Source organism: Leopardus geoffroyi, chromosome C1, assembly GCF_018350155.1.
Source record: "Leopardus geoffroyi isolate Oge1 chromosome C1, O.geoffroyi_Oge1_pat1.0, whole genome shotgun sequence".
NCBI lineage: Eukaryota > Metazoa > Chordata > Mammalia > Carnivora > Felidae > Leopardus > Leopardus geoffroyi.
In genome coordinates, this window is record NC_059328.1 from 34,462,367 (window position 1) to 34,488,403 (window position 26,037).

The 26,037-nt window shown below is 48.3% G+C and overlaps 1 protein-coding gene and 1 long non-coding RNA gene across 6 annotated transcripts in view; one reads left to right on the forward strand and one right to left on the reverse strand.

Moving 5' to 3' along the window:
- Positions 1 to 26,037, forward strand: part of ST3GAL3 (ST3 beta-galactoside alpha-2,3-sialyltransferase 3) — a 191,545-nt gene that overhangs the window by 121,511 nt on the left and 43,997 nt on the right. The window lies entirely within an intron of this gene.
- Positions 198 to 25,816, reverse strand: LOC123597750. The gene is made up of 3 exons (XR_006712244.1): positions 25,311 to 25,816; positions 9,725 to 9,731; positions 198 to 208 (listed from the first exon to the last, which is right to left on the reverse strand). It is a non-coding gene; the product is annotated as an uncharacterized LOC123597750 (long non-coding RNA).

Sequence of the window (26,037 nt, forward strand, 5' to 3'; positions counted from 1 at the left end):
CACAGAGCCTGATATGGGACTGGAGCTCACAAACCGCGAGATCATGACCTGAGCTGAAGTTGGACGCCTAACCAACTGAGCCACCTGGTGCCCCAACAATTTAATTTTTTGACAAAATTTTAAAAAGATCTTATTTTTAAGTAATCTCTATACCCAGTGTGGGGCTTGAACTCACATCCAAGAGACCAGGAGTCACATGCTCTACCGACTGAGCCAGCCAGGCCCCCCCCCCAGTTTTTAATAGATTTTTCATGGGGGATAGTCTATTATAGTTACCAGAGGGGTAAGGGAACCCTTTGAAGATCTCTGGAGCTTTTTGTGCAGCTCTGTCCTCTATACTAGTCTTCTTCACAAATTCTAGCGTTTTTGTCTTCTAAATTGTGACCCATTATCTCAACTCTGAAAGACTACTGGACTCTTTTTGGGTTCTCCATTCCTGCACTGATCTGAAAAATGTTTTTTCATGTATTTTGACTTGCTTTCTAGTTGTTTAAGGTAAGAGGTTAAATCCCATCCCTGTTACCACATCGTGGTTAGAAACAGAAGTCCCTTATTCCATGTTACATGGATTCCACTGTGCAGATGTATAGTAGTTTAATTAGTTAATTCCCTATTGATGGACATTTAGGCAACTTCTCATCTTTTCTCTTACAAGTATTATTACATCAGTGAATGACTTTTTCCTACACACGTGAGATCATCTAGAATAAAGAAGAAAATGTCTGGATCACAATTATAGATGTTTGAAATTTTGAAAGTTATTGGCAAATTGCCTTCCGTAGCAGTTTTTGGATTCACATCCATATGTGGTAGTTTATGAATATGCCTTCCTTTACGCTTTCTTCTAGTACTTTTATAACTTTATTTTTTATATGGATATATATAGCCATCTGGGTTTTTGTTGTTGTTGTTTTTGTTTGTATTTTGTGTTGTCTTGGTGCTACGAGTGATCCCTGATATTGCGATTGAGGTTTCTTTACTTTTTCCTAGTGAGTAGCTAGCATTTCTTGATATTTTGACTAAATGTACTAAGTAAAGTCAGGATTTTAGTTTTGATAGCATTAATATTTTGACACAAAAAGCCTTAATGCAGTTTTGATGTATTAGTTTTTGACACAACCCAATATAAATAAACCATTAAATCTTTACTTTATTTCTCCTTTATTATCAAGTGTTGTATGAAGCATACATTCTTACTCTGTTCCCAAGCCTCGCTTGTGGGGGAGCAGGCGGTGGTAATGGAAGGGATGCCAGTATGCCAGCCTGTTCTGCCTACAGAGTCCTGCCTCTCAGGGAAGCCAGCCTGTTCCCTCTTAGACCTTTGTACTGTCTCCTGGGAAGTCTTCCTTACTTTCCCTGAGACTTGCCTGCCTAGAGACATCTTTTTTTCTTTTTTTTTAATGTTTATTTATTTTGAGAGGGGGTGAGGGGCAGAGAGGGAGGGAAAGAGAGAGAATCCCAAGGAGGCCCTCTGTTGTCAACACAGAGCCCGACGTGGGGCTTGATCTCACGAACTGTGATCATGACTCAAGCCAAAATCAAGAGCCAGACATTCAACTGACTGAGCCACCCAGGCGCCCTGAGACATCTTCTTCTAATGAGAGAGATAGGGAAGAGAGGGCATAAGGCTTAAAGCAACTCAGATTTATTGAGCACCTGCTGTGCTCTGAACATTGTTGGTCTCATGGAAGGGAAAGTCTTCCCTGACCCCCACCCATCTACACACACCCAGTTACTCTTTCCTCAGCTTGTGCCACCGCAGTGCCACATACACAGCTCTGTCATCGTACTTACAACTATTGATTGATGTGTCTTCTCCCATAGTAGGATGTGAACTTCTCAACATAGAGACGTGGTCTTGTTCATGGCTGCCAACGCTTAGCAGAGCTTTTGGCACTTAGTAGGCACTTAATATTTGTTTTACGAATGGATATTAATCTCTGCCCTCAGGAAATTGAGAGACTCGAGGGTATGAGGGTCGTTAATAAAATACTCTTGATGGAAAGAGTGAAGAAAAGTAATTATTTTGATGTAGAAAAATTATTCTGACATATACCAATACATGATAGACTGGAAGGAGATGAGATTTGGAGACAGAAAGTTCTCGCGGCTTTCTCACTTAACATACTGTGTGATCTTGGAAAAGTCTGAGCATTACTTATCTCATTAGTGGAGAGAATGAAATGAGATGTTGTATCCTGGGGCTGTAAATGCTGATCATTCCAGAAAATTTTAATGTCAGACACTAAGTGAATTCTGTTTTCTCAGTGACTTTTCTTATGAACAGGTAAGTTTTTTTCAGGAAGGAATAAAGATCCCAGAATAGATCATGATAAACACTAAAAATGTAGATTTCCGGGGCAGGGGGAAAGGTAGATTTCAAAGCCAAGAAATGTGACTGATAAAAACCTTAATCGACACACCCCATTCTCCTGGCAATACTTTGCTATGTGCGTATGAGTCGCTTTTTGTGCTTTCGTGAAAGATTTAGTGTCGTGTCTTTTAGGTGGTGGCCATTGGAACCATGGGCATGGGGAGCCAGTGCAGCATCAGCAGGGTAAGCCCGTGGCAGGCAGTTTCAGCAGAAAGCAGAATCCAAATTGAGGCGGTGGCCGTGCTGCAGAGCAGAAACAGCGGAAGCAACAATGCTAGCCCACACCTCTTGATGTAGCGGTTCCTATGCTGAGACCTTTCCCTGTCTTTCCTGTTTTAATCTTCCCAACAGTCTTGTGACATAGGTGTTGTCATTAATCCAGTGTTAAGCAGGAGAAGATGAGGGTGGAGAGAGTCCATCCATTTGCTTAAGGTCATAACAGTAGGAAGCAATGAAGCCGAGTTTCGAACCCAAGCCCTCCGACCGCAGAGCCTACAAGCTTAACTGCTACTTTCTGCTTCCTCTCATAGCTGCTGTCTCATGGACAGGCTGGCTAGTGGCCAGAGTACAGAGGTCTACCTGATGCCCGGTGGTGGTTAATGAGGTACTGGTGTAGAAATTGCCCTCTTGCCCATCTCTACAGAGGAAAACAAACTTCTTTTGAGATGTACTTTGCTTTCAAAAAGCCAAGGTGCACGGTATCTGTGACTGTATGTATCTGTGATTTTTATACTGTTGCCATGGTCCAAGCTGGCTGAATTCTTAAGAGTGCAGGGATGGCCTTTGAAACCCCACTGAGCTCTCTGAGGCAGGAAGTCTAGAATATTGACAGAGCCCCTAGCTGCATGTTTTGGGACCCTTGCGTTAAAAGGTACAGGAGGCCTATTGCACTGCCTCCTGGGGGTTTTGAAAGCTTGTGGGTTCCTGGCCAGAGTAACTGGGTACCTAGTATCCCCACATTCCAAAGCTCCTCTCTCTCTGCTCTTCCAGGGCAGATCCTAGGATTCTTATTACTACAATACCAGAGAGGGATGGTAGGATTGAAAGGCATCCTTGCTAAGCTTTGTTCCAGACATAAATGACAAAGGAGAATAGATCATCATCTACTTCTACAGAATTGTTGTCCTTTCAGAGTGGTAGCAAGTTGAGTACCGCCCCCGCCCCAGCCCAGACAGGAGTGTGCAGACTCCTCATTTGCTTTCTCCACTCCCACCACTTCCCTCCCTGAAATGCTCTCGCCCAGATCACTTGAAAGGACTGACAAATCCAAGGGTGGACCTTTTCTTTTTCTGACCTCTTTGAAGCATTTGGCAGTATTCATTTCTTCCTTCATTTTCAAACTCTCTCCTCAGTGATTCTTTGTCCACACTCCCTTCCAGTTCTTCTACTTCTCTGATTGTTCCTTCTCAGTCTCTTTCGCAAGCAACCTCCTGTTCCTGTGCCCACCTTTAAATGCTGATGTCTGCCAGGGCTCGGTTATGGTCTTCTTCACTTCTGACTCCACGGCATCAGTGAACACCTGTGTGCCAGTGACTCTCTCAGCTCCTGATCTCTGGACCCAGACGCCCAACTTCCTGCCAGACAACTCCACTTGGATGACTCTCGAGCATCTCAAACTCAATGTGCCCAAATCACTGAATTTCTAAAAAAGTCAGTCCATAGTGCCTTTTTCAGTGAATGACACCAGTATCCACCTGAGAGGGTAACATGAGCCAGAAATCTGTGACTTCTTTCTCTTCTCTCAACCAAATATCCGGCTAGTCATTGAGTCATGACACTTCTGCCCTCTGTAAGATCTCTTCTCTGAGGTCAGTCTCTTCCCTGTGCCCTGGTTCTTCAACCTTTCCTAGATCTTGGACCTAAAGATCCAGGACCTGGATCTTCGTTCTCTTTACTGACTCCTTCATACCACTGTTTAGTCATACTTAAGTCTCTCACTTCCCTGAAAAGGCTGCCATGTTGACTCTACTATCCTGTAAACCCAATGGTAATAGCTCCCATTTAATTCACTTAACAAACCTTATTGAGCACCTACTATGTGCCTGACACTTTTCTAGGTGCTAGAGCTTCAGCATTGTATAAGATACATAAAATCTGGGGCACCTGGGTGGCTCAGTCGGTTAAACATCCTACTTCAGCTCAGGTCATGATCTCACAATCCGTGAGTTCAAGCCCCGCGTCGGGCTCCGTGCTGACAGCTCAGAGCCTGGAGCCTGCTTCAGATTCTGTGTCTCCCTCTCTCTCTATGCCTCTCCCCTGCCCACACTCTGTCTCTCTGTCTCTCTCAAAAATAAATAAATTAAAAAAGAAAAAGATACATAAAATCTGTCCCCTCAAAGAGCTTACATTCCATTGGCAGATATGGACAGCCTGTGTATATAAAAGGTCACATAGGGGCGCCTGGGTGGCGCAGTCGGTTAAGTGTCCGACTTCAGCCAGGTCACGATCTCGCGGTCCGTGAGTTCGAGCCCCGCGTCGGGCTCTGAGCTGATGGCTCAGAGCCTGGAGCCTGTTTCCGATTCTGTGTCTCCCTCTCTCTCTGCCCCTCCCCTGTTCATGCTCTGTCTCTCTCTGTCCCAAAAAAAAATAAATAAACGTTGAAAAAGAAAAAGAAATGCTTTAAAAAAAAAAAAAAAGGTCACATAGTTTTATATAGAGCACTTACTATGTGCCAGCCACTGTGCTAAACATTGTATATTCATTTCTTCATTTAGTTTTTACAATGACCCTGTGGAATAAGTGTTGTTTATGCCCATTTTACAGATGAAAAAGCTGTAACTTGGTCATAGTCATAGTAGCACAGAGCAAGCAATCAAACCCACTAACCCTACCTTGAGTCATGGCTCTGAGCCATGAGCCCGGAGGGGAAATGCAGATTCCTTTTGATTGGAGACTGTTTTAAATATTTTCAGTGGGGAATCCCTGCAGTGAAATCTTTGGGTGCTGGGCCTTTTCAGGAAGTGCAGAGTCCTCAGTAACTAAAGCTTCTCTGCGTGTTGTCCAGGGATCTACAGCCCCTCATGGGCTAGGCAGACCGAATGGCTGTCCTTGACCTGGCCTCCAGCTTGAAGCTAGAGGAATCGCCATCTGTGTCCTCTTGGTTTCTCTGGCGTCAGTTTTGTCTCCATGCATTTCTTGGTATCAGCTGTTCTGACCTCCTCTGGGAACCAATCCATGATCTGCTTTTAAATTAACACCACTTCCTGTCTCAGTCTATCCCTTCTGCCTCCCCCACCCTTCAAGGAATTCAGCCACTGTCACCTGCCCCCTCCCCTCCCCTGTACCCTGTAGCTGTGCATTCCATCTCCTTCCTCTTTGCTCTGTGTACTAACCTTTCTAGGTGAGTGTGCAGTAAATGACCAGAAGTTGTGTTTGCTTTGGAAAAATCTCCTTCCCTAGATGACTGGGGACCCATACTTCTTTGAACAGGTGAATCTTGTAGAAAACCTGTTGGGTTTTCCCTGGTTGTAAATTCATCTGCTGCAGATGAGGGGCTGGGCCTCAGCCCTGATGATGTCAGTGTGTCTTTCTCTTGCCGGGTTCAGGACCTGAGGAGCCATGTCTTGTCCCCTCTCCAGCTTCTCCTGAAGGTGAGTGCCAGGCAGAACCCTTGGGTGTCAGTTCTTTGGAAGCCTGTTGTGAGCTATGGAATCAAAAGTGATGTGAACTGGTCTGCAGCCAGATTTCTGAGAAATTGATAATAAAATTTTAGACATGTCTATAGCAACTAGAGTAAGTTTATGTCAGTTGAACCTAGTAATTTAAAAATGGAGTTCGCATTTTATGTGTTTTAATTTTTCTAGTGATTCATTTTTATTATGCTTTATAAAAGTATCGCTCTGTGACAGAATTGAAATTTCAAAAGCCAAACAAACCAGTCTTTCTTCACAGATGGTTTGAGAAGCACTGGACTGTAGTGATTAATGCCCAGGCTTTAAAAGTGAGTAGGGCTGGGTGGCTTAAACCCCCTGGGCCTCCCTTTCCTCATCTGTACCTACTGACCTCAGGGTTCAAGGAGGCAGCACAGGGACATGAACACATATCCGGAATATGTGCTCTGAAAGAGGTGAGGACAGAGGGTTGAGGAGGCCCTTAGGCAGGAAGGGCTGATGAAAGATGAATGAGAGGAGTTCCTGGTGCAAGGGATGCCTGAGCTATGCCTAGAAGGCTGGGGCTTCAGTGTCAAGGTCGGACACGCTGGTGTGGAGCAGCTTCCTGCTTTGCAGACCAAGCTCCAGGCTCTACCCGGAAGCAGGAATCCTAGAGGTGTTCAGAAGCACTGTCCCTGGTGAGAGTAGGCAGGCTGCATTCCTGCGGTCTTTGAGGATTGATCTTGTCAGATTAGCAGCTTTGCTTTTCTTGGTTGAGCTACAAATTCCCCACGTGGGGAGCCTGGGGAGACGTACTGCTTGTGAGCTGCAATGGCTGGTGAAAGTACAAAACGTAATCCTGGCCCTTCTCCCAAGGAGAGAGGCTCCAGGCCAGGAACAGCCCTGCAGGACTCCGTCTCTGCGGCTCTGCAGCCAGAGGGAAGGTTCCAGTCCGAGCTCCACCCACACACGTCCCAGGGCCCAGGCAGAAGGTGGGCAGAGAGGAGGGTGCTGGCATTTTCAGGACTCCGTCCTGCTCTCCCTACTCTGTCTGCACTTCGGGGGATGGGAGTGGTCACTGTGGGACCAGAGCTAAAGGGGAGAAGCAGGGCTGAAGCCTCACCTCCCCCAGGTGGATGCAAGACACCAGTCCATGCCTGCCTTCTGGCACGAGAGCTTTCTACTCTCTGCCCCAGTGCTGTGTGTGGAGTCTGGGCCTGGGCGAATGAAGTAGCCAGAGGGAAGCCACAGCTCCGCACAGGAGCACAGTGGATCACTCAGGGGAGAGGTCCGGGCTGGAGGGAAAACCCTGGAGATGATTCTTACACGAACCTCAGAGGGTGGACGAGATTGTCTGAGATGATGTGGAGAATATCGGCCAACACGGTCTCTGCTCTTGGGAGACCCTGATGGGGAAAACACAAGTCTGACTCCTGGCAGCGTCACAAAGGCAGGTCTGTTGACAGCTGGCTCTGTGACATCTCTGTGCCTCTCGTGTTGGGACAGACCCACCCCCCTTCCCTGTGTTCCGGGGGCTTAGTATGAGGAACTTCCCTGCAGCAGGACCACTTGAGAACACAGTTTGGAATAATTGGAAGAAACAAAAGGACATCTTGCACTGTTGCTCAGCCCCTCGAGAAGGAGGGGCTGGGCCAGAAGCCAGCTGCAGAGCTTGCCCAAGAAGCATACCCCCAAATGGAACAAGCCCCCCACGTGGGGCAAGGCAATGGTGCATGGGGCCTAGGCTCAGAAACCAGCTCCATGGGGCCTAATTAGGGATGAGTCTATGCCGGCTGTCCCCACTGGCCTTGCTCCCATGCATCCGAGGGTGGCTGTGATCAGTTCTGGCCTGGTAAAGCCGTCTCCACCTGATTCCCTGTCTGCCCTATCAGCCCTCCTGCACACCCCCAGGACCCGCAAGGGGGATTAAGGGCGGGACTTTGCCCAGCCGTGTGTTTGCCCTGAGGATCCTCTCTAAGCCACTGCCTATACGCAGCTCCTTTCTCTTCCTGCTCAGAAGCTGTTGCATACTCAGATGCCCCTGAAATTTAGGGGTATCCCTTCCCCCTCAATGGGCTTGTCTCCACTCTTTACTCCTTGGGAGGATGCAGTGAGAATGGCCACTGGTTTGATTAGGTCCTGTGAGCCCACGTGGTTCCCCTGATGGAAAGAATCCTTTCCTGAGTGACCTTGTTTTAATACGGCCAGCAGCTTCCTCTGGTGTAGCCAGTCCTGCGGGTGGCCCAGTCTTCCCGAAGTTGAATGAAGAGCAATGTAAGAGGCGGCAGGGCAGAGCACAGCAAACCATGCCCCAGTGCTCGAGGCTGTGGGGGAGGACTGCTCATCGGGACACTTGGGCCTTTGACCCAGCCCTGTCACCAGCAGCCTCCAGCAGAGTCACTGACCCTCATGAAAATGCATTCTTTTGCCGCTCAAATTATGAGGAGGAAACAAAGGGTTTGGGGGCTGCGGTCTGGCCAAGGAGAGCTGTCAGCACAGGCACAGCTGATATAGGGTGCAGGTTCAGGAGCGAGCCTGCCTCCATCCATCTCTGCTGGGACTCCCACTCCATGAAGGAGCACTTGCTGAAGAAAGAAGGGACTGGCCTTTCTCTGCCCTGCATCCAGAGCCCCAGGGCCCACCCCTGTGAGTAGCAGGCCGTGTCCTCATCCAGCCACGAACCCCTTCTAGATGGGGCTTGGGGGCCGGATGCAGGCAGAGAGAGAGGGCAAGGACATGGGCTCCATGGCTGCAGCCGCCATGCTCCCTCAAGCCAGAGGTTGCTCATTTTCTTCCCGGGCCATGGTCGGACTGAGCTACTGGCTATACTTCAGCCCTTATTCTGAGGGTGGGCCTGGATTTCAGGAAGCAGAGAGCCTTGTAGCTGGGACAGCAATGGTCCAACCGTATTCAGACTGTCGTCACTCGGTGCTGGGGTGAAGTTGGGCAGGGGATGTGGGGAGGGGCATCTTTACCACCTGACTTCACCACTGGGTCAGCGATCCCTTGAGGTCGGGGCCTTGTCAATGCCCGTGCCGGGTTCACAGCCGCTCATTCATGCTATCTTAGCAACGACCGGATGGGGCTTGGGGATCCCCTTCCTCACTCTGGGCAAGTGAAAAGAGGTTGGCTTTGGTATCAAGCAAACGTGGGTTTGAATCCCAGCTTTGCCACTCACCTAGCTGTGTGACCTTGGACAAGCTCCACAGTCGTGTCGGCTTTGGCCCCCTCATGTGCAAAGTGAGGTAACAGTCCTACCTCATGGGCAGTTATGGGAGTTTCACACCCATGAGGCTTGTGGCGTGGTGCTGACCGACGGGGAGCACTGGGTCAGTGAGCGTCCGGTCAGGGAGCACCCAGTCAGGGAGCACCTGGTCAGTGGTGGTAGTTGCTGTTGCTGTTCTGTCCTCATACCCTGGCTGCTTCAGCTTTCAGTGAGACCTTCCGGTAATGCGTCTCGGCCGGGAGCCGTCAGGGCTTGTACAGACTGTGTATACAAACCCAGGTGATTGGCATTTGTTGATACAGGAATGCCTCCACGTATCGGGAAGTGTGGCTCTGGGCAACTCCAGCCGCACAAGACGCAACTGATAACTTGTAATTTAGTAAAACGGCTTCTCAGAGCTGTCAGAGCACCAGGGACCTGATGCCTCCTGGTGCCGTAACCCCCCGGGTGGCCTTGCCCTACTAAGCCATGGTCTTGTTCACCTTTGTGCTGTACACGTGCTGTTCCCCCAGCCTGGAACGCTCTTCTGCAAACTCTCTGCCTTTAGAACCACTACTTTCGCTTCGGCAAGCCACCCACACATCACTTGGCTCCATGCCCTGGTATCTCTAGTCCAAGAGCTGCTCGTGGCAGCCTCCCCCTCAGAAGGGGCCTGGACGGGGTGCGCTCTCAGCCCGGGCGACTGGCCACGTGCACCTGCTATCTCCTCACATTCTCCACCTCTCAAACTCCCAACTCAAATGTCTCCTCCTCCTTGAAGCTCTTCCCTGGATCCCCAGGCAGAGTGGGCTCTGGGGCTCCCGCAGCCCTTTGTGCGTCTCTGCCTGACACTCCACACGCCGTTTGGTAGTGCCCCCCTCTGATTAGTCCTCCACTAATCCCGGTCTCATTTTCACCTTTAATTCACCCTGTGTCGCCGCTTACTGGGAATGAGCTGGAGACAGCTCCCATCTCCCTTGCCTCTGTCCGTTCCCAGCACAGCTGTCACAGCTAGCTTTGGCCTGGAGAGGGCGATAGAAGTGAGTCCTGCTGACTGTACATTGCGTCCAGACCCACAGTGTTGCTGGACCCAGCACTCCAGGCTCCCTTCCCAGCGGCCACACCACCAGCATCCACAGTGGGAAGAGTAAAATGAGTCTAAGAATATGGTTTTTTTTTTATTTTAAAAAATATTTATTTATTTTTGACAGAGAGAGAGAGAGAGAAAGAGAGGGGCATGAGCAGGGGAGGGGCAGAGAGAGAGGGAGACACAGAATCCGAAGCAGGCTCCAGGCTCTGAGCTGTCACCATAGAGCCCGACACGGGGCTCGAACTCACAGACCGCGAGATCATGACCCGAGCCGAAGTCAGACACTCAACCGACTGAGCCACCCAGGAGCCCCAAGTCTAAGAATATGTTAATTTCTAGATAATTCTCCCCTCAAAACTCTGAGTTTGATGGTCTCCCTCAATTAGCTCAAATAATTGAGCGTTGCATATTTGTTTATTTACTCATTGCACATTTATCGAGTGCCTGTGTTGGGCATTGGGAAAATGGTTTTGAAAAATGTGGGCATGGTGCCAGATCACAATCTAGGGGATGTAAGTTGAAGTTGTACCTCAGGATTCTCGGGGCATTCGGGCTGGGCTGAAAGCGAGATGCTCGGCTGGGAGCCTCCCCACTGCTGCATCCCCACCCCGGGCCAACAGCACATGCCATTGCCGAGTGAGTGTCACGGTAGCTCTGTGGGCTGTGGCAGGACTGAGGGGATGACAGCTTTGGAGCCGCAGAAAAACCGGCTTGTGAATGGCTTTCATGGAGCAGGGTTTTAGGGAGACAGAAATGACATCTGAAAAGACTCTTCTGAGCAAGTCTTCTTGGCACGTTCACCCAAGTCAAGCCGAAACAAAAGGCTGTTGATGACATTTCTTCTGCACAAGTCACGAAAAGCTTCAGACTGAGGGTGAGCAATTTCTGCTTCTGCAATTCAGAAACTATAAAGAATGAAGAATGGCTTGGGGAGAGCGTGGCTCCATCATGAAGCCAACATCAGCCCCCTAGAATTGGGCATGTCTGTACAGCATGTGGTCTTTTTTTTTAATTAATTTAATTTTTTTTTAATTTACATCCAAATTAGCATATGGTGCAACAATGATTTCAGGAGTAGATTCCTTAATGCCCCTTACCCATTTAGCCCATCCCCCCTTCCACAACCCCTCCCGTAACCCTCAGTTTGTTCTCCATATTTATGAGTCTCTTCTGCTTTGTCCCCCTCCCTGTTTTTACATTATTCTCATTTCCCTTCCCTTATGTTCATCTGTTTTGTCTCTTAAAGTCCTCCTATGAGTGAAGTCATATGATTTTTGTCTTTCTCTGACTGACTAATTTCACTTAGCGTAATACCCTCCAGTTCCATCCATGTAGTTGCAAATGGCAAGATTTCATTCTTTTTGATTGCCGAGTAATACTCTGTTGTAGATATATACCACATCTTCTTTATGCATTCATCCATCGATGGACATTTTGGCTCTTTCCATACTCTGGCTATTGTCGATAGTGCTGCTATAAACATGGGAGTGCATGTGTTCCTTCGAAACAGCATACCTGTATCCCTTGGATAAATACCTAGTAGTGTAATTGTTGGGTCGTAGGGTAGTTCTATTTTTAATTTTTTGAGGAACCTCCATACTGTTTTCCAGAGTGGCTGCACCAGGTTGCATTCCCACAGCATGTGGCCTTAATCCCTGGGGCCCCCTGCACAGGTTCCAGCATGACAGGGCTGCCCTCTGCATGCAAGAAAACCTCCCACATCCTCCACCTCTGTGGAGACCGGACCAGGCCTCACAGATCTCCATCTGCACCCTGTCCATGGGGACTTGCCCCATTCCTGACCCCTAGGGACCCAAGGTAGATTCCGCCCCTTTCCCAGCCCCTGAGCACCCCTTCTCTGCCAAGCCTTGTGCACAGCTTTGGGGGACAGTGGTAAGAAATGGTCACTGCCTCCTAGGAGCTTGCAGTGAGTGGGTGACAAGCAGGAGAATGGGTTGACTGCAGGGAACCAGCAAGCCAAGCAGATTAGGGACATCTAACCACATGGGAGCGGGGAGGCAGGAAGGGCTTCCTAGAGGAGGTGCCGCCCATGCTGACTATTAGAGGACATTAGCAGCTCTCAAGGCAGAGAGTCTAGGAAAGGCACTAACCCTGAGGGAAGGAGGCTCTCTGGCAGGTCATCTGGGCTGCCTGGAGTACAGGCCCTGGGCTTGGAACAGGCCCCAAATGCCATGCCAAGGAGTTTATGATGAGGTCAGCAATGGTTTCAAGGCAAGGCGGGGGAGGGGTGGCATGGGATTTGTGCTTTAGAAAGATCAGTACCTGAAACGGGGAAGGGCGGGTGGTCAGAGGAGGTGAGAATGAGGAGGGCGACCCTCAGGAGGCAGTGATGGGACAGGGGTGGATTGGTGAGATGTCAGCAGGAGAGAAATGGGGATGTTAGGTGGCTGGTAGAGGGAGTAGTGAAAACAGCCCCCCTGCTGTTTGAGGCAGCTGGGGTGCCACTTCCTATCCTAGAGAACACAAGTTTGGGGGGCAGCTGTTGAGTTCATTGGGGGAAATGCTGACCTTGAGATTCCAGTGGAACATCCAGGGGAGATGAGGAGCACCACCGTCCTTTCTGTTTTTCTTCTTTTTTTTTTTTTTAAGTCTACTTTTACTGCCCGTTCTTTTTTAATCTAATTTTGATCCAAATTAGTTAACTTATAGTGTAATAATGATTTCAGGAGTAGAATTTAGTGATTCATCACCCACGTACAACACCCAGTGCTCATCCCCACAAGTGCCCTCCTTAATGCCCATCCCCCATTTAGCCCATCCCCCCCCACCTAACACCCCTCCAGCAACCCTCATTTGGTTCAACATCGCTCTGAACCATATTCTTATAACGAAGTCTTTATGCGGTTCCTTGACAATTTCCTCAAGTCTCTGACGTAATAAAAGACATTTTTTTTCTTGATATCACACAGATTCATTGTATATCTCCCTCTTTATCACCCTCCACTTGAAATCTGTCTGCCTAAACTTCCTTTGACTCCCTCCCCCGGTATGTATCTTCTAAGCATTTCCATGTACTGGCACCATGTTAGGTACTAAGGATGCAGAGTAACATATAATTCCCAGCCTAGAAGTCGGTCTAGAAAGGGGAGTCAGGCATGAACACAAAATGCTTATAATATAGATTATTGACACAATGGTAGAGGAAAGCGTAGGATGCCATGAATGTACAGAAAGGAGACACCTAATTAAATTGAGGGGGTCAGAGAAGGCTTGGATTTCTGGATCCACTCCTGTGCCATTATTATTTGCAGTACTTCTCGACTTTCATTCTAATAATCTGCTTCTAGCATTTAAAACCCAGAGATGGGGGGGCGCCTGGGTGGCTCAGTCAGTTGGGTGTCCGACTTCGGCTCAGGTCACGATCTCACAGTCCGTGAGTTTGAGCCCCGCGTCGGGCTCTGGGCTGATGGCTCAGAGCCTGGAGCATGCTTCCGATTCTGTGTCTCCCTCTCTCTCTGCCCCTCCCCCGTTCATGCTCTGTCTCTCTCTGTCTCAAAAATAAACGTTTAAAAAAAATTTTTTTTAATTAAAAAAAAAAAAAAAACCCCAGAGATGGGGGTGCCTGGGTGGCATAGTTGATTGAGCGTCTGACTCTTGATTTTGGCTCAGGTCATGATTCTAGGGTCGTGGGATCGAGCCCCATGCCAGGCTTTGTGCTCAGCATGGAACGTGCCTAGGATTTTCTCTCTCTCTCTCTCTCCCCGCCCCTTCGCCCCTCCCCCACTTGAGCACACTCACTCTCTAAAAAAATTTTAATTTAATTAAAAAAAATAGGGGCGCCTGGGTGGCTCAGTCAGTTAAGCATCGGACTTCATCTCACAGGTCATGATCTCATGGTTTGTGAGTTCGATCTCTGTGTCAGGCTCTGTGCTGACAGCTCAGAGCTTGGAGCCTGCTTCGGATTCTGTGTCTCCCTCTCTCTCTGCTGCTCCCCCACTCACGCCCTGTCTCAAAAATAAATAAACATTAAAGAAATAATAATAATAAATTAAAAAATAAAAATAAAAAAAGGGGCACCTGGGTGGCTCAGTCGGTTGAGCGGCTCACTTTGGCTTAAGTCATGATCTCACGGTCGGTGAGTTTGAGCCCTGCGTCAGGCTCTGTGCTGACAGCTCAGAGCCTGGAGCCTGCTTTGGATTGTGTCTTGCTCTCTCTGCCCCTCCCCCACTCACGCTCTGTCTCTCTCTGTCTCTTAAAATGAATAAACGTTAAAAAAAATTTTTTTAATAAAATAAATAAAAACGTAAAAGTCAGAGATGATCCTTTCATTGGTACAACAGTGAGTGGTATCTCACCATCATTTAGTTGAAACTTGCTTTCTTTTTTTGTTTGTTTTTGTTTTGTTTTGTATTTGGCAGGAGTGGATGCTTTAAATGTCAGTGGGTAGGATAGGTCATGTCAGTAGCTCCTCAAAATATGTAGTCTATGGACCAGAAATATTCATGAGCTCCTCAAGTCTATGCCCAACCAGAGCCAAAGAACTGTGCCTTTTTCTGGTCTCCTGACCTCTGGAATTGCTCACTGTCTGCCCCACAATCCCATGGTTTCTGAACACTGCCTGTTCTCAAAGACCTCCAGGTAAGGACGTGTCATGGTCCCCTTCAGCAGCAAGGGCAAAATGTCTCAGAAGTTCCTTTCCCTCCCCTGCTATCAGCCTGCAGTAGGGAGTAGGGGAGGGTGTGTAACAGAAAACACCTGGAGAAGCCATCTTTTTTGGTGAAGTGGTAAGGGAAAGATTTTTGAAGGAGGTGATATTTTATCCAAGTCTTAAAGATTGCATAGGAATTAGGCAAATGAGAAATGATAGGGCAGGTGTTCTAGACAGAGGGAATGCATAAACCAAGAGCATGAGACACACAAGGGTATTCAGAGAGCTGCCAGTGGTTTGGCATGTTCAGGGTGTAGGGTTATGTCCTATAATGCTGGAAGACGAGACTAGAGAAGTCATCCAGGGCCAGATCCTGGGACACCTTACAAGTCATTCTGAAAGGATTTTTATTCTATCCTGAATAGCATGGGGTATTATTGAAATGTTTTAGACAAAAGATGAGAGAAAGACATGGCCAGATCTGCTATTTGGAAAGATTGTTCTAACCCAGTATGGAAGATGAATTGGAGGAGACAACTTGGAAACGTGGAGATCAGTTACAACACTGTTGCAGTCACTGAAAATGGCAATCCTGTGAGGATGGAGAATAGGGACTATTTGAGGAACACTTAGGAAATAGAATCAAAGAATGCCCTTTCTCTCATCCCAGAACATCTTGTATGGTGTTTCTCCTACCATCACACCACCACCGCCACCTCTGATCATGACATTGTTATCTGTCTCCCCCTCTAGGGCAGGGGCTGCATATCATCCATCTTTGTGGTCAGTCCTAGCACCTAATAGCACCGGGTACTGATTAGGTACTCAAGGAAGTGCTTATTATGCCTATTGAATTGATTTGATAATTTGGAAGGCTAGGGCGAGAGAAGAATCTGGAATGACTCCCAAGGTTTCTGGCTTCCAGATAGGAAAACTGAGGGTGCCATTCATTGAGATAGGGGACCTGCAAAGAAGGGCAGTTATTTCTGGTTTTAGGTTTCTGGCTTTTGTCAGGAGGAGAGGAAAGGATGAAGATAATGAACTTGGTTGTAGACATGATGGTTTTGAGATGCTTTGAGGACGCGTGGGAGAGGTAGAGTAGTCATTTGTGCGTGCGTGAGTCTGGAGTCATGCGTGCATGAGTCTGGAGTCCAGGAGGAGAGGTCAGGGCCAGAGATGATGCAGTGGGAGCTGTCAGCATATAGATGGAGTTTTGGCAGTGGATGAGGTACTGTAGGAAAAGTGTATAGACTGGGTCCCAACTAGTTGTTTACCAGCTAAATCCACCTGCAGACAGGCTTTGTGTGGCTGGCACAGTGTTTTCAAGTAATGTGAATGCTTTTAGGCAGTGTGTATGTTCCAGCTTGCTATAACCCTGCCACTTCTTACTGTCTCACATCTGGCCCAATTCCTGTATTTACAGTACCTTCTTGGCTCTCGTAGGCATTTGAGTTTGTAATTTGGGGAGGAAGAAGAAAACAGAAGGACGTAATTGGGGAATCCCAACACATAAGGGAGAAAGAGGAGAGAGAATGGCTCGAAAGATTGGAGGAAGTCATGAGAACAGCATTTTGTTCTCCCCAAAATCATAGAGGGCAACGTAGGCAATGTGTAATAAAATATAAAACGTGGATTCCACTTGATCCAGCGATTCTACTTCTAAATACTTAACAGAAGGACATAATCATGTCTGTGCATGTAAGTTATTGTAATCTGATGCTTGTTGCAGCATGTTTATAATAGCAAAAAATTGGAAACAACGTGAATGTCTCTTGGTTGAGAATGATTAAGTAAATATAGTATGCCCGCATGATGAAATACTATGTAGTCATAAAAAATGATGTCAGATTATATTTATTGTCACGACCCCACAATTTATTGTTAAATTTTTCAAAAGCAAGCTGTGAAACAGTACGTATGAGATAATTCCATTTATGCTATGGTTATAGAAGGAAAAGTCTGGAAGACTTCACATATGATCACAAGGACCTCCCAATAGCTAAATCTAGTAGACCTTTCTCTGGCCTCTGTGGCTTTGACCTCTCTGTGGCTTTTGACATTGTTAACCTCTCTTGGCTTCAACTTCTTGTTGTTATTCCCTGACCTCTGTCTCATAGGCTGGCAATCAGGACCGAAAAATGGCAGACTCAATCCTGGGAGAGCCCTTCAAAACTGGTAGCTTGTTTATGTCCTAGGCATGCCCAAAGCAGGGCACTTATTGGGTAATTCTCTGAAAAGGAGCACTGAGGGATAGTATTTCTGTGGTCCTTAAGGCTCTTTGGGTCTACATAACTCTTCTGGAACAAAACCTTCCCAGGATCTCTGGGTACAAGTTTCATCTCCACATTCACCTCCCGACCCTCCAGCAAAATTGCCTGGCTGTCCCCTCTCTCCCACGCCTCCTGTTCAATCAAGGAGTTATTTTTAACAGTGTCGTGTATACCATGCTTAAATCCTGGCAAAACACCAGAGCTTTGGAATAGATACCCGAGATGGAAATAGTCTCCCACAGCCTCCCCCCTTTCTGAAGTTTTTCCTTTTAAAGAAAGAAGACAAGTTAACCAAGCTGTAGACAGCCCTACCAAGAAAGTCCCCAGACACTGGCACTGAGTGACTGAATTTGCAGCCTCAGCCATGGAGGTGGTACTGGAGGCTGGACCTGCCACCACTTCCAGCCCAGCTTCACCCCGGGGAGGCCCACGGAGGAGATGATTCTTGCCATTTCCCCGGGCTTGGTAGATCTAGAACCCGGCATCTCTGAACCATGGAGATTGCCCAGTCTACCCCCATTCCCAAGAACCAGAGGCTCTTAACCTGCAGAAACAGCCCATCCATTTCAAGATCCTCCGTAACTAGAGAGTTTTAACTAAGAAAGGGCAAAATCTGTCTTTCTGTGACTTCCACCTCTGGGCCTAATTGTGCCTGTCAGAGCCATGCAGAACAAATTGGATCCCCTCTATCAGATGGTCAGAGATTTGAAGCTGGTGATCTTGAGCCTGCAACACCTTAGTTCCCTTGAATTACGGAAGGCCCCATGCTGTCATGGTAGTCCTCTTCTCTGGGGCAGGTCCACTTTATTGCTGTTCCCTCAGGAGACACCCAGAATGGGGCTCAGGCTCACTCAGAGGTAGCCTTGCAGGCACGGAGGATAGTGGGCTAGGCATTTCCCTATTTTTGATGTTCCTTATAGTGACTGACCTCCAAGAGACACTACTTTAGCGGGCACGTCTCATAGACTGGAAGCTTATTTTATACATGCTGATGCCAAATCCCTATCCCTGTCCTACTCAGCATGTATGGTGGAATTTATGGGCCTAAACCAGGCCTGGCCATGTAGCTGCCTGTCTGGAGCTTTCTGGATCCTCCTTAGACCTCCAGCATAAGCTGTTTCTTTCCTTTCTTTGTCTTCCGTAGATTTGATGACCAAGCGATTCTATCCCTGTCCAAACAATATACGTAAGAACAGTGACCAAGATAAGCCTAAAACAGAATCTTGCCCCTGACCTCGTAGGCATGAACAGAGCTGTGCACCAGCTACCAAACCCTTGAACTGTCCTACCACCTCACCCACTCTGCTACCCGTGTCTTATACCTGACTGAGTCTATCCGAGAGGACATTGGCCACATGCTCTTCTGGGACGTTGTCACAACCCCCATGTGGTGTCTGAGAGCTCCATCCACAAGCCACATCCTTTATTTTTTTATTTTTTATTTTTTAAGTTTATTCATTTTGAGAGACAGAGAGAGGGAGAAAGAGAATCCCAGGCAGGCTCCGCACTGTCAGCGCAGAGGGTGATGTGGGGCTCAAACTCACGAACCATGAGATCACAACCCGAGCTGAAACCAAGGGTCAGACGCTCAACCGACTGGGCCACCCAGGCGCACTTCCAAGACACATCCTTTAAATCAGCATTGCAGAGTCCTAGGAGGCACGCTGACTTTGAAATCAGAAATCCCAGGTTTCAGACCAGGCTTAGCACCTTTTCACCTTGGACAACTCACTTAAACTCTTTGAACCTCAGTCTCTTCATCTGTAAATGAGGGGAAAAATGCCCACCCTGCTCACTTCACATGGCTTTTGTGAGGATAAAAGAATTCTATTATAATGCAAAACAGTAGGTGAGAGTGTAAGCACCATGCAGGATGCAAATAGGAACCACACAGACCCTGCTGAATTTCAATCCAGCAGGAGGTTTGGATATGCCACCAGCCCCTAGCAGTCACAGGCCAGGCCAAGAACAAGGGAGCCAGAAGATGGGATCAGGCGAAGTCAGCGCTCAGGGACCGGAGACAGGGTAGAGGAAGGGCTTCCTAGGAAGGTCTGAGATCAGGCTGAGAACGGTCAGCCTTTGCTTAGTCTGGTCCAGTGTCAGAACACGTGTTTTGAGAATAAGAGGCTTGAAACCTGTCAGAGGCAAGGCAGAAACGGGGCCTCAGAGGTTGGAACTAGAGACAGAGAAGTCCTGGGTGAGACCTATGCCTCTGGGGTAGGGGACCTGGAGGAGGCCACACTTCGGGCTGAATTGTGAAGCAGGACCTGTGGTCGGTGTGTGTGGACTCTTTGGGGAGTGAGGGAGGGAAGTGGGTATGGCCAGGAGAGTGAAGAGGGTGTCGGAGAGTCCTGTTCACAGAGAGGAGAGGTGGGAACACAGGAGAGAATGACTGGGTGGGTGGCACCACAAGGTCCCTGAGGACAGGGAGGGGAGGGACTGGCCTTTGATCTCAAGAGGAGAGAGTGGTAGAAACATAGATGGGCTTGTAAGTGCAGTGCAAGAGTGAAGGGATTCCCTGCTGGTGGCTTTAATTTTCCCTAGAAAGCAGGAGATGGGTTCACGTGCTGCACATGAGGGCGGGGTGCTAGGATGGAGGTTTGGGAAGAGTGGAAGACGCTTATGAGGCCACTGTGGAGAATGGGCAGCCCAAAGACCGCCAAGCAGCAGGGCAGGCCACGTGGGAGACCAGGGATCTGTAGTGGCACCAGTTGTGCTTGTGAGGGTTTTCTCCAGCTGGCTTAGTCATCCAAGTATAGGGGCAGAGATGCTAAAAGAGGTAACCCCAGGCCTGCCTCGGTTCCTAAAGTGAAGAGAAGCGTGCCCAGAGTCAGGGCAGGGACAGGACTCAGGCCATTCCAGAAGGGAGCGGCCATAGCCAGAACGGATTGTGTCTGGCCGGCAGCTGGCCAAGGATGTTAGTTCCCGGGACCCTCCTGTGTGTGGGGACAGCAGTAGTCTCTGAGGCACAGAGCACACCGGGCTTCCTGAAATGAAGTGGGCAAAGTCCTGGGCAGGTTGCACACTGTAACGTGGAGGGGCCCAGAAGCACTGTGGTAGAGAATTCTGGAGGACGGCTGGGGAGACAGTGAGGTAGTGTCACTGCACAAACCTGCGAGACTAAGACGTTCGCCCAGGGGTGAGGCACATCAGAGCAGTGTTGCTGGGGTGTGCACGAGAGGCTGGGATACTGGGCGCCACAGTCCCTGGGCCTTCGATACAAAGATCTGGTCGCAGATGGGGTTTCTGAAAGCCTCACTTAGTCATTCTGGAGCCTCCAGCTTCCTGAGTTAAAGTGAGGTGGCTCAGACCTCACCAGAGCAATCAGTGTCTGGGAGCAGGGCTGCACCTCGGGACTGAGGGAATCCCGGGAGGGCTTTCGGTGGTTGCTGGTAAGGCAGCTACTGCCATCACCCCTGCCTCTGACCCGGCACTCCCCGAGGGAGAGGGAGGGCATGGCTGATACCAAAACTGGGAGGGGAGGGAGGGAGGTGAAGGAAGCTGACAGTTTATTGAGCAACATGGTGTGCCAGGAACTTTGCATGCTTTATCTCATTTCATCTCCACGGTAATCCGTGAGGTGGGGATGTTAGCCCCATTTTACATTCATTCATTCGACAAATATTTATGGAGTGCCTGCTAGGCATCAGGTGCTGCTCCAGGTGCTGGAGATACAGCAGTGAGCAAAATAAATACACAAACATCCCTGCCTCCGTGGAGCTCATATTCTAGTGGAAGCAGGCAAAAAAAATCAAGACATGTAAGTAAAATGATAGTGGGGAGCGCCAGAGAAAACTAAAGCAGGAGTGGGGACGAGAAAGTTAGGGAACGGTTGCCACATTATTTTTGTTAAGTTTTTTTTTAATGTTTATTTTTTATTAAACAAATTTTTTTATGTTTACTTTTGAAAGTGAGGGAGACAGGGGCGCCTGGGTGGCTCAGTCGGTTGAGCGTCTGGCTTCGGCTCAGGTCACGATCTCACAGTCTGTGAGTTGGAGCCCCGCATCAGGCTCTGTGCTGATGGCTCAGAGCCTGGACCCTGCTTCCGATTCTGTGTCTCCCTCTCTCTCTGCCCCTTCCCTGCTCATGCTCTCTCTCTGTCTCAAAAATAAATAAAAACATTAAGAAAAAAAAAATTTAAAAAAAAAAGAAAGTGAGGGAGGCAGAGCACAAGCAGGGGAGGGGCAGAGAGGGAGGGAGACAGGATCCGAAGCAGGCTCCAGCCTCTGAGCACAAAGCCCGACGCGGAGCTGCAGCCCATAGACCGTGAGATCATGACCTGAGCTGAAGTCAGACGCTTAACTGACTGAACCACCCAGGCACCCCTTTTAATGTTTATTTTTGAGGGAGGGAGGGAGGGATGGAGGGAGAGAGAGAGAGAGAGAAAGAGCAAATGCTTGGAGGAGAGGCAGTGGGGGGAGACAGAGGATCCGAAGTGGGCTCTATGCTGTCAGCACAGAGCCCGATGTAGGGCTCGAACTCAGGAACCATGAGATCATGACCTGAGCCTCAAGTTAGACGCTTAACCCAGGCGCCCCACGGGTTGCCACTTTAGATAGGGTGCCTGGGGACGCCCTCCCTGGGAAGATGACACTTACGTAAGACTCTGAAGGAAGTTAGGGAGGGGGTGTGTGCTGACATCTGAGGGAAGAGCCCTTTGGGGACAGGGAATAGCCAGTGCAAAAGCTCTGAGGTGGGATCCCAGAACAGGAAGGAGGCCTGTGTTGCTGGAGTGGAGAATAATGAGAGATGAAGTCTGAAAGTTAAGAGAAGTCCAAAGCCTGGGGATATTGTAGGTCATTATAAGGATGGAGGAATGGGCAGAGGAGTATCATAGGTTTTACAGGATCATTCTGGCTGCCTTGATGAGAGTCGACTGTTGCCAGGAAGGTCGGGAGTCCAATTAGGAGACCGTTATAATAATCTACCAGAGAGAAGATGGTGACTCGGACCGCGGTGGAAGCAGCGGAGGCGGTAAGAAGAGATATCCCGAAGGTAAAGATGACAGGTTTGCCAGCGGCTCAGATGTGGGTGTGAGAGAAAGAAAAGAATCTAGGCTGACTTCCAGTGTTTAGCTTGAGCAACTAGAAGCATAAAGAAGGTGCCTTTTACCAAGATGGAGAGATGATTGCAAGAAAAGCAGGTTTTCGGGAGAGTATCGGGAACTCGAGTTTAAACATGTAAAATTTGAGAGGCCTCATAGACATGAAAGTGGAGGTATCGAGAAGGCAGGAGAATGTACAAGTCTGGCATTCAGGGGAGAGGTCCAGGCTGTGAAAATGGAAGAGACTGCCAAATAAGTGAATGCAGATGCGAAAGAAAAGCAAGGACTGAGACGTAGGGCAAACTGACATTTAGTGCTGTGGAAGATGCAGAAGAATCTGCAAAGGAGAAAGAAGAATGCCCAGTGTCACAGGAGGAAAACCAGGAAAGTGTGGCGTTCTGGAAACCAAATTATGAAAGTCTTTTAAGAGGAACGATGAACCGTATCATATGTTGCTCGTAGGTAGGGTGCGCCTATAAATTGTTCAAACCAGGACACTTTTAGTAATTACTCCAGGATGAGACACGGAATCCAAGATGGTCCCAGGAAGACCAGAATGTTGTGTGGTCACTCTACTAATAGGTCAATAAGAATTGACCATTGGATGTAGCAACATGAAAGTTGGTGACCTTGATGGGGCACCTGGGTGGCTCAGTCGGTTAACCATCTGACTTCAGCTCAGGTCATGACCTCATGGTTCATGGGTTCGAGCCCCGCGTCGGGCTCTGTGCCGACATCTCAGAGCCTGCAGCCTGTTTCGGATTCTGTGTCTCCCTCGCTCCCTGCCCCTCCCCCACTTGCACTCTATCTCCCTCTGTCTCAAAAATGAATAAACATTAAAAAAAATTTTTTTTAAAAAGAAAGTTGGTGACCTTGAATGATGAGTTGAGAGGGAGTCATTAGAATGGATTCAGGGGGCGCCTGGGTGGCGCAGTCGGTTAGGCGTCCGACTTCAGCCAGGTCACGATCTCGCGGTCCGTGAGTTCGAGCCCCGCATCAGGCTCTGGGCTGATGGCTCAGAGCCTGGAGGCTGTTTCCGATTCTGTGTCTCCCTCTCTCTCTGCCCCTCCCCCGTTCATGCTCTGTCTCTCTCTGTCCCAAAAATAAATAAACGTTGAAAAAAAAAATTAAAAAAAAAAAAAAGAAAAGAATGGATTCAGGACACATGGGAGGAGAGAGCTTAGAGATGGCAGGTGTAGGCAACCCTTTCAAGGTGTGTTTCTGTAAAGAGAAAGAAGCAAATGCATGAAATCTAGGTGGTAGATATATAGGTGATCATTGTATTATTCTTTCAAGTTTTCTGTATGTTTGATTTTTTTGTGATAGAGAGTTGGGAAAGTGAAAATGTTAAAGCTTTAAAAGAGAGAGGGGGCAGGGGCAAGTTCATTATGGGGGGAAAATAACATCTCTAGGCTAACGGGAATAAGCGAGAAATGAGATGATGCAGGAGTGAAGACTTCCCGGAGCAGTGTCTGTAGAAAATGGGAAGGGATCAGGTCTAGGGAACAAAAGCTGGCCTGGTGGTGAGTATGGAGACTTCAAATAGGAAAGAAAGTAGAGACTGGGGGCACAGATGCAGGCAAGTGGTGATAGGGAGCTTATGGAAACTCTGTTCTGTTTCTGCTCTTTTGGTGCCGTGGTAAGTGACACCATCTGTGGACAGCAAGAATGAGGGAGGAGGTGTTGGGGACATGACAAGAGGAGAAGGTGTGAATAGTTATCTAGAACCAGAGAATGAGCTAGTAACATATAGTATGGTTGCCAGGCAGCACAGGGGCCTCACTCATTCGCAGTTAAGGTGAGACAAGGGGTGTCTGGGTGGCTCAGTCAGTTAAGTGTCTGACTCTTGATTTCAGCTCAGGTCAGGATCTTATGGTTCATGAGATCGAGCCCCACGTCCAGCTCCATGCTGACAGCGCAGACCCTGCTTGGGACTCTCTCTCTCCCTCTCTCTCTTCCCCTCCCCTGTTCATGCTCACTCTCTTGCTCTCTCTCTCTGTCTCAAAATAAATAAACATTTTTTAAAAATCTTAAAAAAAAAAAAAAAAAGATGAACCAGCGTGCATCTTTCTCCAGCCAGCTTCCTTCACCTGTGCAGGCACATGCCCGGAGTAGGTAGGGAGCAGAATTTAGCCACGGTTGTTTTAGCTGACTGAGAGAGGAGCGAAGAAGCTGAGGGTGAATTAAGGAAGTGATTATTATGATTGATGTGTAATTCAAGATGGGTAAGAATTACAGTACGAACAGAAGGAGCTGAAGGACATTGGAAAGATGGCAGAACCTATGGCTTGAAGATCTAGTGGGTTGAAGGATGGGAATTTAGCTACAAGAGTAGGTGAGCTGTGCTTACAGAGGTGGAAGTGGCCAGAGAGACAGTTTGAGATTGGGATTAGAGAGGGCTTTGGTTATCAGTAATGACCCGGTCTGGGGTATAATTTAGGAGTAAATAAGTGAGGTGGGGTAGAGAATAAGATCACCAGGAGAGGGGAGGTCAAGGCAGGTCCCCCCCTTGGAGTTTACCAGGTTCTAGTTTAGAAGGAAGCTCATCTTTCCTGTTCCTGGCTTTGTGAGGAAGGAATATGCTACAAGTATTGAGACTGACAATAACTGCTTTAGGGTTTCTCTTCTGCACTTTATTTTACACTGAGACTGGAGTTGAGGGAACAGGAGCCTGCTAAGGAAGGTGGTGCTAGACTTCACCAAATCTGGGAACCAGTCTATGGCCACAGTCAAGGCTGGCAGAGATCAGAAAGTCAGCAAAGGTCATAAGGGGAAGAGAGCCTGTCAAGCATCAGAAGTGAGGGTCTCGGCTGTCAAGTATAAGAGATTAAGTCACAGAGGCTGTTATAAGGTATCAGTAGGTAAGATTAGGGATTTGAACGTAGGTCAATGATATCAATGATAGGAAACTTCTGTAGCATAATCACTTGTTCCCTAAATAGGGACTTGTATGAATGGCCACACGAGGGCTTTACTGTCTCTTACTTCCAATCCGTGAAATTGACCTTCCCGTGAAGAGACGGGAATATAATAACAAGACGAGAAGACCCTATGGAGCTTTGATTAACTGGCTCAAAGAGACCTTATCAATCAACCAACAGGGACAGCAGACCTCACCATGAGTCAACAATTTAGGTTGGGGTGACCTCGGAGAATAAAACAACCTCCGAATGATTTTGATCTAGACTAACCAGTCAAAAGCATCACATCACTTATTGATCCAAAAATTTGATCAACGGAACAAGTTACTCTAGGGATAACAGCGCAATCTGAAGATCTTCCAAGGAAGGGCAGGATGGGCTGGGGCCTGCTTGTCTGCAGGACCCTTTATTCTACCAGGCATTAGCAATGCGTGTCTTGGGAAAGTACATGGAATGACTCTAGCAAGTCTCTGGTCCTCCTTCCGGGTGGTTGGCTAGATGGCCATGCAGAGCTAAGTAGCGGAGCACAGGATGGATGGATGTGAAAGAGGAAATTGAATGCTGGTTCAATTTGGTTTACAGCTCTGACAGATCCCTGCCTCATGTGCAGGGCCCACATGTTGTGGCTGGCCATTCATTTGTTCGTTGATTAACTACAATATGCTAGGTGCTCTCCTGAGTATTAAGGATATGGCGGTAAGTGTAAGACATGGTGATAAGAGAGTCTGTCTCTCGGGACACCTCTCAGCTTATTGTGCAGATGTAGGGCCTCTTGGGTTTGCAGGGGCCAGGCCATCTGTGTGGAGGCAAAAGGTGGCGGAAATAGTGCAAGTAGCCGCGTCTGTGTTTCACATGGGCTGGAATTCTTATTGTGAGACTGTTCTCTCTGTGGATCTGAACAGTAACACTGTGACTGGTGGGATTCCCATCTGTC